This window comes from Xenopus laevis, chromosome 9_10L, assembly GCF_017654675.1.
Source record: "Xenopus laevis strain J_2021 chromosome 9_10L, Xenopus_laevis_v10.1, whole genome shotgun sequence".
Classification (NCBI taxonomy): Eukaryota; Metazoa; Chordata; class Amphibia; order Anura; family Pipidae; genus Xenopus; species Xenopus laevis.
The window spans coordinates 61,179,696-61,194,882 of NC_054387.1; the positions used below are offsets into that span (position 1 = coordinate 61,179,696).

A 15,187-nucleotide genomic window follows, 5' to 3' on the forward strand; every position below is an offset into this window, starting at 1 on the left:
CGAGTTACACAACCAGGGGCATAAGTACAGAGGAAGCAGACCCTGTGGTTGCAGGGGGGCCCAGGAATGATAGGGGAAAACCTCTGCATATGACGGGCCTAAATGAATTTGCTGTGGGGCCCAGTAACATCTAACAACACCACTGTACACAACTGCGTTTGTTCTCATAAATGGGCTGCTGTTTATTTTCCACAATGAATGTCCTCCACACAGCTTATCTGCTAGTAGTTGAGTTCCAAGCAAACACATTTTTGGGGTAACAAAACATTTTATTTGACTCAGAAAAACACCCTAATTTATTTTCTATAATATTATGAATTTTCTGTGGTAATTCACGTTTTCGTGTTAACTTAAACACACTGAAAATGCTGCTTATACTTGATCGAGATCTAATGCAAGAGAAAGAACTCATACACAGGCTCTCCATTTGCCTTTCACGCTCAGACTGAATTTTCTATCGCCTCACTAGGGCCGGCTTTTACTGCCCTTGCATAGTCCCGCCCCTACAGAATTAACTGGCATGGCTTTGGCGCGCTTATTGGCCAATCCGCCTGTCTCTCCGATCCTCAGCACCTACCACTGCATATAGGAGGCGGGAGCGTCCTTTTATTACGCCAGAGCACATCCGAGACAACAGAACCACCCTGTTCTGCATCGGTTGGTTGCGTCCCGCACTTGCTGGTGGTGAGAGTATCATTCAGTCTCCGCCCCTCTTTGCGCGTTCCCCTGGCTGTAGGACAGAAGCGCGCCCCCGATTCTTGCTTACAGTCCGTCTGACAGGGGGAAGGCGCTGCGGGTCCGGGGTGCTGCAAGGTGTAGGGGGAGGTACAGATGGGCCATGGAAGGCAGGTACCCCTGTCATGATGTGAGCTGCACCCTATGTAAGACTGTCCCGGTCGGAAGGAGGAGGTGGAGACACAATAACCCTGCTCTGCAGCCTGGCACCAGGTACTGTCCCTGTACACAGGGAGCTTGGGTGGTTGTGGGTGGGGGAATTGTCATATTACAGCTTTTGCCTGACTCATGCAGTCTTGCTGGATGGCAATTGGTTAATTGTGTCATGCGTTGCCCTTTAAATATATAAAAAGCTGCCTGCTTGAGGGATACCCAGGCTGCCCCCCTCATTGCTTGAACTACAGCTCCCAGAATCCCCTAGATGGGTTGGACCTCTGGTAGTGAGCTCCATTATATACAGGGATGTCCTACCTTCACCCTTTACCCATTGAACTACAGCTCGCAATACCACAAAAGATTTCAGCTGAAAAGAATTGCCTGCTCATCTCTGTAGTGCATTTATGAATAGGAGCAGCAGCCTTTACCTGGGCACTTTATTGTATTCATTGATTATGCACCTTGCTGTCCTTTAACCTCTGTTGAGCTGCAATTCCCCAATCTGCTGCTCTTTTAGAAGGGTAGAGGTGAGTGCAGGCAGAGGTAATTCTTTATACAGACCCTGGGGAGTCCTGCTGAAAAGTAGTCAAGTCACAGCATTGGTTCCCCTTATGTTCATTCATTTACTGTAATTGTGGCATTGTGTGTATATTAAGGCAAGTCGTTGTCAGGGATGAGACTGTGTGGGATATTGTGAATATTAAGAGAAGATGGTTTCATGGATGGGTCTGTAACTCCAAGTATATAGTAAGTCAAGATAATGTCAGGTCTGTTTGAATTGTAGTCTCCAGCTGGGTTGGAACTGAAACTCTCAACATCTGAAGTTCTGAACGTTGTAAGGGGCCACTGGGAACTGTTGGAGCTGGGGAGCCATAGGCTGTATTATAAATTCTGAAACCCCCACAAGGTGATCTGCACTGTGTCTGGGAAGGAAAGGGTTCATTTGGATCCAACACTTGGGGCCATTATATCAATATTTGGCCCTATAGAAATGATATATTACTCATATTGTCACGCACATGCATGCTCTGTGTATGGGAAAACAGAATTTCCTGTCCTTCACATGGCAGTGGGCACTAACGGGTTAACCCCCCTCGTCATGTGACGGACAGGAAATACCTCATCAATAAAAGCCTCCCTAGCCCCTGATACGTCCTCTTAATTTTTTCCTGTCCCTCGTCATTTGTGGCTCACCCTCGAATCCGGTGGATCCTGGCTCCATCCACTGATGCTGCGGGACAATGCATCATGCCTTTAGTGAGTCCCTGCAGGGCCTCTTCCTCCGGGGCCGTGGCCGTTGTTGCCAACCGGCGCCATAAGCCGCAATGCTCCGCTTGGGGCGCATGCGCAGTAAGACGCCGGATCATCTGGAGCGCAGCCAGACGGATGACGTCATTTCCGGCGGAATTCAAGCACGGATAAAAACTGGCGTGCTCCGCGGGTCTCCCCGCATAAATTATATAACAACCTCAAGGAAACCAAGGTGAGATTTGGATCATCAACCAAGGACAACTTTCTAAGCCTCCAACTGGGATTAAGACACTGCACTATGAGCTCTGGGAGGCGATCGCACTCAAGTTCAAGGGGGTGAGTGGACAGTGATTGAGCCGAAGAAAGCATTATTTTATATGTTATTAATATTATGGGCACTGTTTTTCACAGGCATTCCCCTGACAGAAGAAGATATGATCAGGGCAGAGAAAGAAGCGAAGGGAGAAGTAAATCCTCAAGGAAAGAGTGTCTCTCTTGTGAAAATCCAGCACTTTTAAACAAAAAGCTGTGTCAAGAATGCCTGAATCAATTAGCAAGCCCATCTACCTCACAAGAGGTCTCATCATTCATGGATTGGATGAAAGGGAAAGTAGATCAAACCATGAACGATATGGTTAACAAAGTTACCGAAAACGTTTTATCAAAAGTTTCCTCTCACGCTTTGGAAAGAAGATCTTTGACCATAACAAGTTTGGATGGCAGACAGAATGTGTCCTTATCGGATTCCCCCATTTCAAGTGACACAGAGTTATCTCAGAATGAAGCCGAAGACCGGGAAGAATTTTCTTTCAACATTGAGCTTGTGGAACCTCTAATCACAGCCATGAGGGAAACATTAAAACTAGATACATCCGCTAAAACAACGGAAGACAAAGACCTAATGTTTCATACAGCCTCAAAAAAATCAGCTGTTTTTCCAGTTCATAAGGTAATTAATGATATGATAAATAAAGAATGGAACACTCCAGATAAAAAATTTTACACTAACAAAAGAATAAAGAAAATGTACCCTTTCAAAGATGAGGAGATTAAAGAGTGGAACACAGCTCCCAAGGTCGATGCTGCTATTACTAGGGTCGCTAGGAAAACCACTTTACCAGTAGATGAAGGTGTATCTCTACGTGATGCTATGGAAAGAAGGCAGGATTACACGTTAAAAAAAGCTTACCTGGTGGCAGGCGCAGTACATCAGAATTTATTGAGATCCTGTAAACCGGCTATAGCCATTACATCCTTGGCAAGAGCAAACAACATTTGGATCCGAGAGATTGAAGAAGCTTTAAATGAAAAAATCAGCAGGGATGAAATCTTAAAAATGTTGGAAAAAGTAAAAGTAGTAAACGACTTTGTTTCCGAGGCTTCCTTAGATGGAGTTATGCTGGCTGCAAAAGGCATGAGCCTTGCAGTTGCAGCTAGAAGATCATTGTGGTTAAGACATTGGATGGCGGATACACCATCAAAACACAACCTTTGCTCCCTCCCTTTTGAAGGAAATCTCTTATTCGGTCAAAAGCTGGATAGCATAATTTCAAAAGCTTCGGCAGGGAAATCCTCTTTCCTGCCCCAGGATAGAAGAGGACAGGGAGACAAAAGGCAACCTCCAAGACCATCAAGGGGAGCTTTCAGACAAGCTAGATCTTATAGACCGGGCAGAAATTTCTCCGGGCAAAATTACTGGAAAGGCAAAAGCCAGTTTTTTCAACGTAAAGAAGACAAGAAGCAGGGGAATCCAAAAAACTTATGATGGTTTGCGAGCCCTACAGCATCAGGTTGGCGGAAGACTCCTCGACTTTCATTCTGTTTGGGCTCACACAATTTCGGACGAATGGGTAACACAAATCGTTTCCAATGGTTATTGCCTAGAATTCAAAAATTTCCCTCCTCCAAAATTCAAAAGTTCAAGAGAACCAAAAACCGAAGAAGCGAATACAGCCCTAAAGATGGGCATTTTACGACTACTAGAAGAAAAAGTTATTCTTCCAGTTCCAATACAAGAAAGGGGAAAAGGCAATTATTCATCAATCTTCCTAAGAAGAAAGACATCAGGAGACTTCAGAATCATTCTGAACTTAAAAGAATTGAACAAATATCTGACAATAAAGAAATTTCGTATGGAGACAACTTCCTCAATATCTCAAATGCTGAAACCAGGAGATTGGATGGTGAGAATAGATCTAAAGGATGCTTATTTACACATACCTGTGTTTCCAGCTCATCAGAAATTTCTAAGGTTTTGCATTCGAGGAAAACATTTCCAATATGCGGCTCTCCCGTTCGGCCTAGCCACCGCGCCAAGGACTTTTACGAAGGTTCTTGCTCCACTACTAGCACACATCAGAACTTTGGGAATAGAGATATTTGCCTATTTAGACGACATTATGATCAAGGCCTCTTGTCCTTTGATTCTAAATCATCACACTCGAACCGTAACAAAGATCCTTCAAGATCATGGATGGATACTAAATACCGAAAAATCTTGTCTAATACCAACTCAAAACTTAAAATATCTAGGGTTTTACCTAGACACAGTGAACTTCAAGATTTTTCTTCCGACAGAGAAAGCAGAAGAGATTCATCATCTCATAACCAAATTCACAAAGTTCCCAGTCTCTACAGCCTTAATATGCCAACAACTCCTAGGAAAGTTAGTGGCTACAAGAGATGCTGTAAAATGGGCTCTATCCCATATCAGACCCCTTCAATCAGAATTCTTGAAGCAATGGAACAAAACTCAAGATTCTCAAGTCATTCAAATCAGCCGGGCAGTCAGAATCAGCCTAACCTGGTGGAAAATTCAGCAGAATTTGTTAAAGGGGAAATCTCTCTTATCTCCTCAGTGGCTACACCTGACCACAGATGCGAGCAAACACGGATGGGGAGCTCACATAGAACACAAGTCGGTTTGGGGAAGATGGAAATCTTATCAAATAAAGTATTCATCGAACTGGAAAGAGCTTATGGCAGTCCGACTAGCTCTCCTGAAGTTCAAAAAAGACATCAAAGGAAAGGCGATTATGGTGAACTCCGACAACATGACCACAGTGAGATACCTGATGAAACAAGGAGGCACAAGGAGCCGATCCTTACTTCAAATTGCTCAACTTATCTTCCAGTGGGCGGAAGCTCATATATCAGATCTTGCTGCCCTCCACATACCAGGGAAAATGAATGTATGGGCAGATTGGCTCAGTCGGAACCCTCACCCAGGAGAATGGGAACTAGATCAAAATATTTTTATCCAGATAACGGAGATTTTGGGTCTACCAGAAATCGATCTGATGGCCACATCAATGAACAGGAAGGTTCCCCTGTTTTATTCCAGGTTCAAAGACAATCAAGCCCGGTACCAAGACTGCTTCAGAATTCCATGGAACTTCAAACTTGCTTATGTGTTCCCACCAATCCCCTTGATTCCCAAGCTTCTCAGGAAAATCAAGGAGGACAAAGCAGAGGTAATAGCAATTTTACCTTGGTGGCCCAGAAGGATCTGGTTCCCCCAATTATTCAATATGGCACAAGCTCCCCCACTCAAAATCCCAGTACATCAGAATTTATTGAGACAGGGGCCTCTTCTGCATCCAAACCCGAGAAGTTGGAAATTGACGGCATGGCGACTGAAAGGTTAAACATGGAAAACCTAGGTCTATCTCATAGGACTATAAACACACTCCTAGCAGCCAGAAAGCCATCTACTTCCCAAAAATATTACAAAATATGGGAAGTTTACATAAACTGGTGTGTCAGCAACAATAAATCCAGTGAAGCAGCATCTCAGGAGCAGGTTGTGGAATTCTTGCAATCCGGCTTAGACAAAGATCTGAGTGTTTCCTCATTAAAAGGGCAAATTTCAGCTTTATCAGCCTTACATGGACAGTCTTGGGCATCAAAACCTCTAGTATCCCGTTTCTTTCAAGCTTTAAGAAGAATAAAGCCCAAAATTAAAGAAAGAGTTCCGCCTTGGGATTTGTCTCTGGTGCTACAAGCTCTAACACAAGAACCTTTTGAACCTTTTGACACAGTTCAGCTAAAATTCACAACTTGGAAGATGGCTTTTCTTCTAGCAATAACATCAGCTAGAAGAGTAGGTGAAATTCAGGCTCTCATAGCCTTGGACAGTCACCTCAGATTCATGGATGATTGTGTTATCATGAAAACTCCACAAAATTTCATCTCAAAAGTAGTATCAGAGTTCCACATGAATCAGGACATTGTACTACCTACTTTCTTTCCTTCACCCCAAACAGAGGAAGAAGCTCGATGGCATAACCTTGACATAGTGAGATGCCTAAAGATTTACCTTAATAGATTAAAAGACATCCGAAAGGACGATAATATCCTTCTCATCCCTTCAGGCTCGAAGGCCGGCTGCAAAGCTTCAAAGCCTACAATAGCCAGATGGATAAAGTCTTGTATCTCAGAGGCTTACAAAGCTAGTGCAGTGCAAGTCCCATTAAACATTAAGGCTCATTCCACCAGAGCGGTTGCGACATCCTGGGCTTTCCATGCCCAAGTTTCGACAGAGGATTTATGCAGAGCGGCAGTTTGGTCCAGTGTCAACACTTTTATAAAGTTCTACAAATTAGACGTCTGGGCAGAAAATCGTTCAAAATTTGGAAGATCCATTCTTCAAGCAGCTACCTTAAATGAATAAATATATTTGCATTAGCCCGCCCAAGTGTTATCCTTTACTGCTTAGTAAGGTCCCGTTAGTGCCCACTGCCATGTGAAGGACAGGAAAGAGGAAAATCTTATCATACTTACCGTGATTTTCTTTTCCTGGACTGTAACATGGCAGTGGGCAACACTTCCCAGCCCTTAAGGGGAGATCATCGGTACAGAGAAAAAATTGGAGGACGTATCAGGGGCTAGGGAGGCTTTTATTGATGAGGTATTTCCTGTCCGTCACATGACGAGGGGGGTTAACCCGTTAGTGCCCACTGCCATGTTACAGTCCAGGAAAAGAAAATCACGGTAAGTATGATAAGATTTTCCTCTGTATTCATTAAGGCTGTATGCAACTCCCAGCATCCCACCAGTTCTTGGTTGGGAATCCCCAATGGTGTATGATTTTGGTATAATGTGCAATTTATACTTTTGATTACATTTTTCCAAGTGCAGGAGGTGGAGGCTAGATACATGCCCTTTACTTAGCCCTGATCCTTATATTGGAGTTTAGAACACCTGGTGCTCTCTCCTTTGAGGTCTCCCAGTTGGTACCTAAGAGCAGGGAGGCCCCAGGCTTGGAAAAGCCTCTGTTATTTGGTGCTTTTGGCCATAGATCACATGGTTGAAATCCTCCTTCCTGGCATCCTGCTAACAGATTGTCTTGAGACGGGGCAATAGTCAGATCTTCCAGTGACCATACAAGGTCAATATATATCACCTAGTGGAAAAGATGTCTGCTCTTGCCCAGTAGATTTAGTGGCCAGGGGCAAACGGGTCCAAGCTTTGCCACTGCAGGTTTGTGCATTTAGTTGCCTCTTCAATCTCTCCATCATGACTATGTGCTTCCCATTATATATTTTGCTGTATATTCTTTGCTTGTGGCTTTGACAGCTGAGTGTGGAAAGCAAATATCATTATTTGGTGTTGAAACGGATCAGCGTGTGAGATTCTATGGGAGATGTCACTTACTGCTTATTCACTTATCCATAATTATTTCCTGGTTATTACGCAATCTTGTTGTATGCTTTTAGTGTGCTATTTCATTTTATAATAATAAAGATATTGCCATTCTTCCTGCTCCTCCAAGTTCAATTTTTTCTTGAGGTTACCTGAATCTTAAAAGAGTTAACGTGAATTTCTCTGGTGTAGAACTGGTTATTACAGTGTACTTCAAATTCTCGCACTCTTGCCCCTACTTATCTGCTTTGACTTCAGTGTTCAAAGCACATTATTTCCACTGTAACATCTCTCCTTACTATAACTGCTATTCCACAGCCACAGTCCCTACTATTGCTGCTATCCCACAGCCACAGTCCCTTCCCAGAGGCTATTATCCCCCTGCTACTATAGGCACCATATCTCCCTGTTATACCTGCTATCCCACAGCCACAGTCTCTTTCCAGAGACTTTTATCCCACTCCTACTATAGGCACCATATTTCCCTACTATACTTGTTATCTCACAGTCCATTTCCAGAGACTCTTATCCCCACTGCTACTATAGGTACCATCTCTCCCTACTATACCGGCTATCCCACAGCTACAGTCCCTTCTCAGAGTCTATTATCCCACTGCTACTATAGGCACCATATCTGCCTATTATACGTGCTATCCCACAGCCACAGTCCCTTCCCAGAGGCTATTATACCACTGCTACTATAGGCACCATCAATCCCTGCTATACCTGCTATCTCAAAGCCACAATCCCTTTCCAGAGACTATTATCCCCACTGTTACTATAGACACCATCTCTCCCTACTATACCTGCTAACCCACAGCCATGTCCCTTCCCAGAGACTATTATCCCCACTGCTACTATAGGTACCATCTCTCCCTACTATACCTGCTATCCCATAGGCACAGTCCCTTCCCAGAGACTATTATCCCACTGCTACTACAGTCCCTTTCCAGAGACTATTATCCCCACTGCTACTATAGGTACCATCTCTCCCTAATATACCGTCTATCCCACAGCTACAACCCTTAACCCTATCCCAGAGGCAATTATCCCACTGTTACTATAGGCACAATCATCTCTCCCTACTATACCAGCTATCTCACAGTCCCTTTAGAGGGGTTTACAAGTATTGAAAGGTGAACAACCTCTTTAAAGGGCAAGTTAACTCCAAAATAAAAGATGCCTAATAAAAGGAAATATAATTCAAAGAAACTTTCCAATATACAATCATTAAAAAATGTCAGTGCTTTTAAAGTTATTTTTAAAAGCAATTTATTTTGAAAGTAGGGTTTTCTTAACTACTAGTTGTTACTTTATAAGCAACTTTGCAAAAGTTTTAGTTCAGGTCTGTTAATCAGCTTATATTGTATCAACAGTCTGAGCCAGACATACACTGCTTTCAGTAGCATAACATATGCAAATAATTTAAAAAACATAGAAAATGTGTGAAATGTGTAAATGTATATTGCAAAGTTGCTTAGAATTGTGTTTTCTTTTATTAGACAAACAATTCTCTTTTGGGTTGACATTCCGGTGGTTTCAGGTGTTGCTGTGCTAAACAGTAGTTAAGATGTAACATTAGCATTAGTGAACTGCGACTGCTGTTTTGCAGCTTTGAAAGGGAACTGATGCATTTAGTTTGAGAAAGATGCAAAAATCAAGGTTGGTTTTAAATTTCATTAATATCACTAAAGCAAAAATGAACTAAATGTGTAATTGGGGCAGATTTGGTATGTCACTGCTAAAGTAAGATGGCACAGTTCTGCACTCTCACTCACACATAAGGGTACAACTACACGAGCGTCTTCAACGCGATTCCGGCAGATCTGATGCGGTGAGCCAAAACGCAGGCAGCAAGTCGGATGCGATGGAAAATATGATAAGCTATAGCAATGTGGGATGGTGTCGCAGCACTCATCCGACGCGACAGACAGTCGGATGCAGATGCAACGTCTGCAACCGACAGTTGTGTCACATCGGATGTACGCTGCAGCACCATCCGACATTTGTATTTATTACCTTATTTTCCATTGCATCCGACTTGACTCCTGCGTTTTGGCGCACCGCGTCAGATAGTTGTACCCTTATGTGGAAGCGAGAGTGCAGAGCTGTGCCATCCTACCTTAGCAGTGACACGCCAAATCTGCCGCGCTGAAGATGCTTGTTTAGTTGTATGAGCTATGGAAAAGCTTAAGTTGTAACGTGTTTGGCCAAAACTGCATTTCACTTTTCCAGGAAGTTCTCTTCCTCATGTTGATCCTTTGGCTAAAAAACGATCTTGTACTTATTTTATTTCTGGCTATCGAACATTAGAGTTCCGTGCAAGCATTTGGCTGCTTTATATGATTACAAATACTTGTGTGTAAGACCCTCTCTGGGGTTGCTGGAATGTTCTCTCCCTGTTATTGTACAATAAAATGGAAAATGTGGAGAACTTCTAAAAATCATTATAGTTTAAGCTTCTAGTGGGAGAGAAAGGGACGTGAGGAGTCCAAGTAGTGAGGGTTTTTTTCACCTTTAAATTATCATGTAATATGTTGCAAAATGCAAGTGACGTAATATACATTCTGTGAGCAATGTCACACAATAGGAAGCTGTAATTAGGTAACCATTCATTAAAGGGATACTGTCATGGGAAAAAATTTTTTTTCAAAATAAATCAATTAATAGTGCTGCTCCAGCAGAATTCTGCACTAAAATCCCTTTCTCAAAAGAGCAAACAGATTTTTTTATATTTAATTTTGAAATCTGACATGGGGCTAGACATATTAACAATTTCCCATGTGCCCCCAGTCATGTGACTCTTTACTGCTGTAATGCAAGTTCGAGTGATATCACCCCCCTCCCTCCCCCCCCCAGCAGCCAAACAAAAGAACAATGGGAAGGTAACCAGATAGCAGCTCCCTAACACAAGATAACAGCTGCCTGGTAGATCTAAAAACAACACTCAATAGTAAAAACCCATGTCCCACTGAGACTCCTTCAGTTACATCGAGAAGGAAAAACAGCAGCCTGCCAGAAAGCATTTCTCTCCTAAAGTGCAGGCAAAAGTCACATGACCAGGGGCAGCTGGGAAATTGACAAAATGTCTAGCCCCATGTCAGATTTCAAAATTGAATATAAAAAAATATGTTTGCTCTTTTGAGAAATGGATTTCAGTGCAGAATTCTGCTGGAGTAGCACTATAAACCGATGCTTTTTGAAAAAAACATGTTTTCCAATGACAGTATCCCTTTAAGTCTGTTTCTTTTATTTTTATTGTTACCTGTAGTATTCTCAAAAACACGCAAAGGGCATTTTTAGGGGATTTCCCCACTGATTTCCTTCTGCAGGTAATGAGTTATTTCTTATAGTTTTGTAGCATCACTGTTCCACTCTGCAGCCCATTCTTGTCTTATGAAAGTTGTCAGACTAGTTTTATCATAGAGTACTTACATGGGGTGATGAAGACGGGCAGAATCTTTGTATCTTTGCAGTGTTCAGTAAAGTACAGAAGTGCTGCAAAAACAGATCTGGTTAAAATTAAATTACATAGATCAAAACTGACTGAAAAAAATATATAGTCCGTTTTGATCTATATAATTTGTGATAAGCCATATAGATATGTCTCTCATTTTGCTGAAATAGTGCATAAAAAGTAAACAAACAATAGGCAAGTGTATATTGCCCTTTTAAAGGGGTTGTTCACCTTCCAACGCTTTTTATCAGTTCACTTGGTTTCAGATAGTTCACCAGAAATAAAGACTTTTTCCAATAACTTTATATTTTCTATGTGTGACCCTTTTTCTAATACTGAAGTCTAATTTTTCACCTTTCTAAAGCTACTATGCGAAGGTGGGGTCGCCGACTCTGTAAACTGTTCTAAATTGATACATTTAGTTGTTACATTTCTTATCTTTGTCCCTGCTGAGCTGAATCTCTGGGTTTCATTAGCTGTTAGTATTTATACAATAGTTGCTAATACTCCATGCTTGTGAGAGATGTATCAACTAAATGTTGCAAAATTGTAACAGCGCAGAATCTGCACCTGAATTACTGAGCTGCCAGACTGAAACACAAGAGAAAGGAACCTTAAACTTAGATTTTGGGAAAACTGTAAAAGATAAAAAATGGAAAGCAACTGAGAAAAGTCTTTATTTCTGGAGTACAATCTGAAAACAACTGAACTGAAAAAGTGTTTGGAAGGTGAACAACCCCTTTAAGCTTTAAGACAAAAGCTTATTCTTTGAGCAGCAGGGTTGAATGGAGACCCCTTGTGACATCACTTCTGATGTCCTAGAGAAACTCACAGGGGTAGGATTATCTTCTCGTTATACAGTATCTGTTGCTCATTTATTTCAGTCTGCACCACTGGTCTTTACGTCCTCTATTTTTATAAACGAATTCGTATTTAAAAACAGTATCTTCTAATCATCATTATTGCCTTATCGCATGCTTGTTACCAACACCCCACGGAGGTCATGAGTTGGCATTGTGTTGCTAAGCCCCCATGAGCTTGTTGCACAGTGAGTGAAACAATAGTAGCTCTAAGCTTGAAACCATAATCTGGATTTCCCAGCATTTGCAAGAAATTCAGCTAGACAAAGAAGCACTGCATTGCTAACATGAGATCATCCGTCATGCAGGTGATGGCTTATGGGGCTGCTATCTTATCTGATGTAGCATCCCCTGCTGTAGCTCTCACTAGGGAGAACTAGCATCTAATGCATCAGAGTTGCTGGGGGGGGGAGGACAGCAAAGCCTTATAAGCAAGGAGGCGCATTGAGAAAGGCTGCAAGCTGCCGTGTGCAACCTGTTAGCCATTGACTAGCACTGCAAATTGTGAGACTGGAAGACCAGGGTTTCCAAAGTGATTTGCAAAGTGTGAGTGCTCTCTGCACCTTTGTGTATGAATTGTTTGTGTCTGCGCCCTGGGTGGGGGGAGGGGGCATTTCCCAGTATTCCCTGCTGTTTTTTAAGTCTCCCCCTACCACATCTAACGTCGAGTCCTTTAAAGGACACCAAAAATAAAATGAACTTATTTCTTCGTTCTAAGCGCGTTTCCTATATGCATTACACATTTCCAGCCGTTTTAAAGTTATTTGCACATGTAATTGATTAGAAACAGTTTAGCAGAAGCCAGCATGATTAACAGACCTGTGCAGAAGCATGCGAGGCTGCATTGTTTCAAGAGACAGAAGCAGCAGTGCAGAAAGTCATAAAGTCTGTCAAAGTTGCAGAATGAGCCTGGTTTATTCATCCAGTTCAACTAATATTTAAACAAACCTCCATCAGACATTAATCTATCTTGAAGATGTCTTGGACCTGTGTATATGCCAACAGGCTTTACGTTTGTTCTAGAGAATCCAGGTTGGTAGCCAGAGTCTGATTATGAGTACTATTTTTGTATGTAATAGCTACTTTCTCTTTGTGTTTTTGAAGATGAGATGCTCCCCCCCCCCCCCCGACATGAGAAACAAAGGGCTGTATATACCCCATCTACTCCCATTTATATTCTACAGAAAGCTGGATACTTCTCTTGCAACAAAGAAGGTGCATTTTATTTTGATCTGTGTGTGAATCACAGACTTTGACAGCAGATAAAAATCTCTTGGCCTTTCCTGTCTGCCTATTCACCCAAGGGAAGGACACATTCTGCCTACCTCAGGGATAAATCGATTTTGCTGTCAGAGATAAATATAATTTTGTGTATTAAAAGGCTATTATCCCCAAAAATTTGCTGCTGAATTGTGCGTAATGCAGAGGAATAAATATCCTGGCATGGTTTTTATATCTCTCTGTACAGGCTTTAAGCAAACTAAGGGGACTGGTCCTGCTGAATTGTGCTTTGTGCAGGGGAATACCTATGCTGCCATAGTTTTATGGTATTTCTCCGTACAGGCTTTAAGCAAACAAAGTGGGCTCTCCCTGCTGAATTGTACTTTGTACAGGGGAATGCCCATACTGGCATAGATTTATGGAAACGAAAAGGACATCACTGATCTTGAGGGGGCTCAAATATTTTTTCAGCTTACTTGACTCCCTCTGCATGGACCCATAAAAAGCCCCACACACTCAGGACATCAGGGCTTTTCTGTCTGAATGTGGGTATTTGGCATGCTCTGTCTGAAAGAGATGGGTACGGATGTTTTAATAAAAAAATTATTTGGGTTTCATGTTCATGGTGTAAAATTCTGGGTTGGCTGATCTCCTTTAATGCATGAATCCAGACCTCAGTCAGGATTTTTAATTTGATGCAGAGTGCAGATATGACCCAAGTGCTTTCTCAATAAGTACTTACTGGTGTAATCTGGTGCTCTTGGCATTAATTGCATTAACAGAGTGGCCCATATCATAAATTCTGATATACATTCTGTTTCTGCCTTTAGGAATGGAAGGGGAGAATATATTTATGTTGTTGCACTTTGGTCATGTACAGTATATTGATGATGTTTCTACTTATTGTTATTGATCATTAACTGGAAATGTAGTAGCACTGCATTATATTTCAGTACATACAATACTTTCTTTTTTTCTTTTTGTATTACTGGTCCTTTAACCCTTCTAACAATGTCGTATTTAGGTTGATAGATCCAGAGCCTTCAGGGGGGGGGGGGGTACGGTTCTGAACTTTTTGTCTTTTGAGTAGAAAATAGATATTTGTGTATTTTTTTTTATTCTTAAAGGGGCAGGGCCAGATTTATAGATAGGGCGCCCCTAGGCCGGGACCACTTGTTGCCCCCATTTCCCCCTTCAGCCTCCCCTCTTATATGCATGCGCACGTATGTACAAGACTTATCTCATCTGCATGCCACACCCTAAGGTAACAACCAAACAGAGACTTGATTTCATTATTCTTCCTATATTAGACTAAGGTAGAAGTCCGGTGACCCACATCGCAGAGTTGCACAGTAGGGTTGTTGGCCCCCAACTTCAGTTATTGGTCACTAGGACCATATTGTTTTCAAGGGGCTGCCTGGAAACCTGATGCTGGATGTGATTCCAATCCCACTGCTCACTTAAGGTGGCCATAAACGTAGAGATCCACTCATTTGGCGACATCCCTGATGTGCCCACATTGAAATGGGCGATATCGGGCTGATCCGATCGTGGACCCTAAGGCCGGATCATAATGGAACTGATATGGGCAGTCGGATCGCGGGACCGCATAGACGCACAGATGCGGCCACGATCCAACAGGACTTTTTTACCTGTTCGATCGAGATCTGGCCGACTTTCAGGCAGATATCGATCGGGGAAGCACATCTAATGGCCCCCCACATGGGCCAATAAGCTTGACTCGGTCTGTCGGCAGCTTTTATCGGCCCTTGCATAGGGGCCTTTAAAGAACAAGTACTGGGCAGCCCTGGACCTCACACACAGCCAGGGAGAGGTTCTGTGTATGGATATATTATTGAGAACA

General features: G+C 42.5%; 1 protein-coding gene across 2 annotated transcripts in view; it reads left to right on the forward strand.

Annotated features, from left to right (window-relative positions):
* Positions 1-630: 630 nt before the first annotated feature.
* The window catches only part of LOC108701278 (alpha-1,6-mannosylglycoprotein 6-beta-N-acetylglucosaminyltransferase A), an 87,332-nt gene continuing 72,775 nt past the window's right edge, over positions 631-15,187 (forward strand). For both annotated transcript variants that reach the window (XM_018235681.2, XM_041577482.1), the window contains exon 1: positions 631-948. The gene's annotated coding sequence lies outside the window, so the exon portion shown is untranslated. The remainder of the gene's footprint in view (positions 949-15,187) is intronic.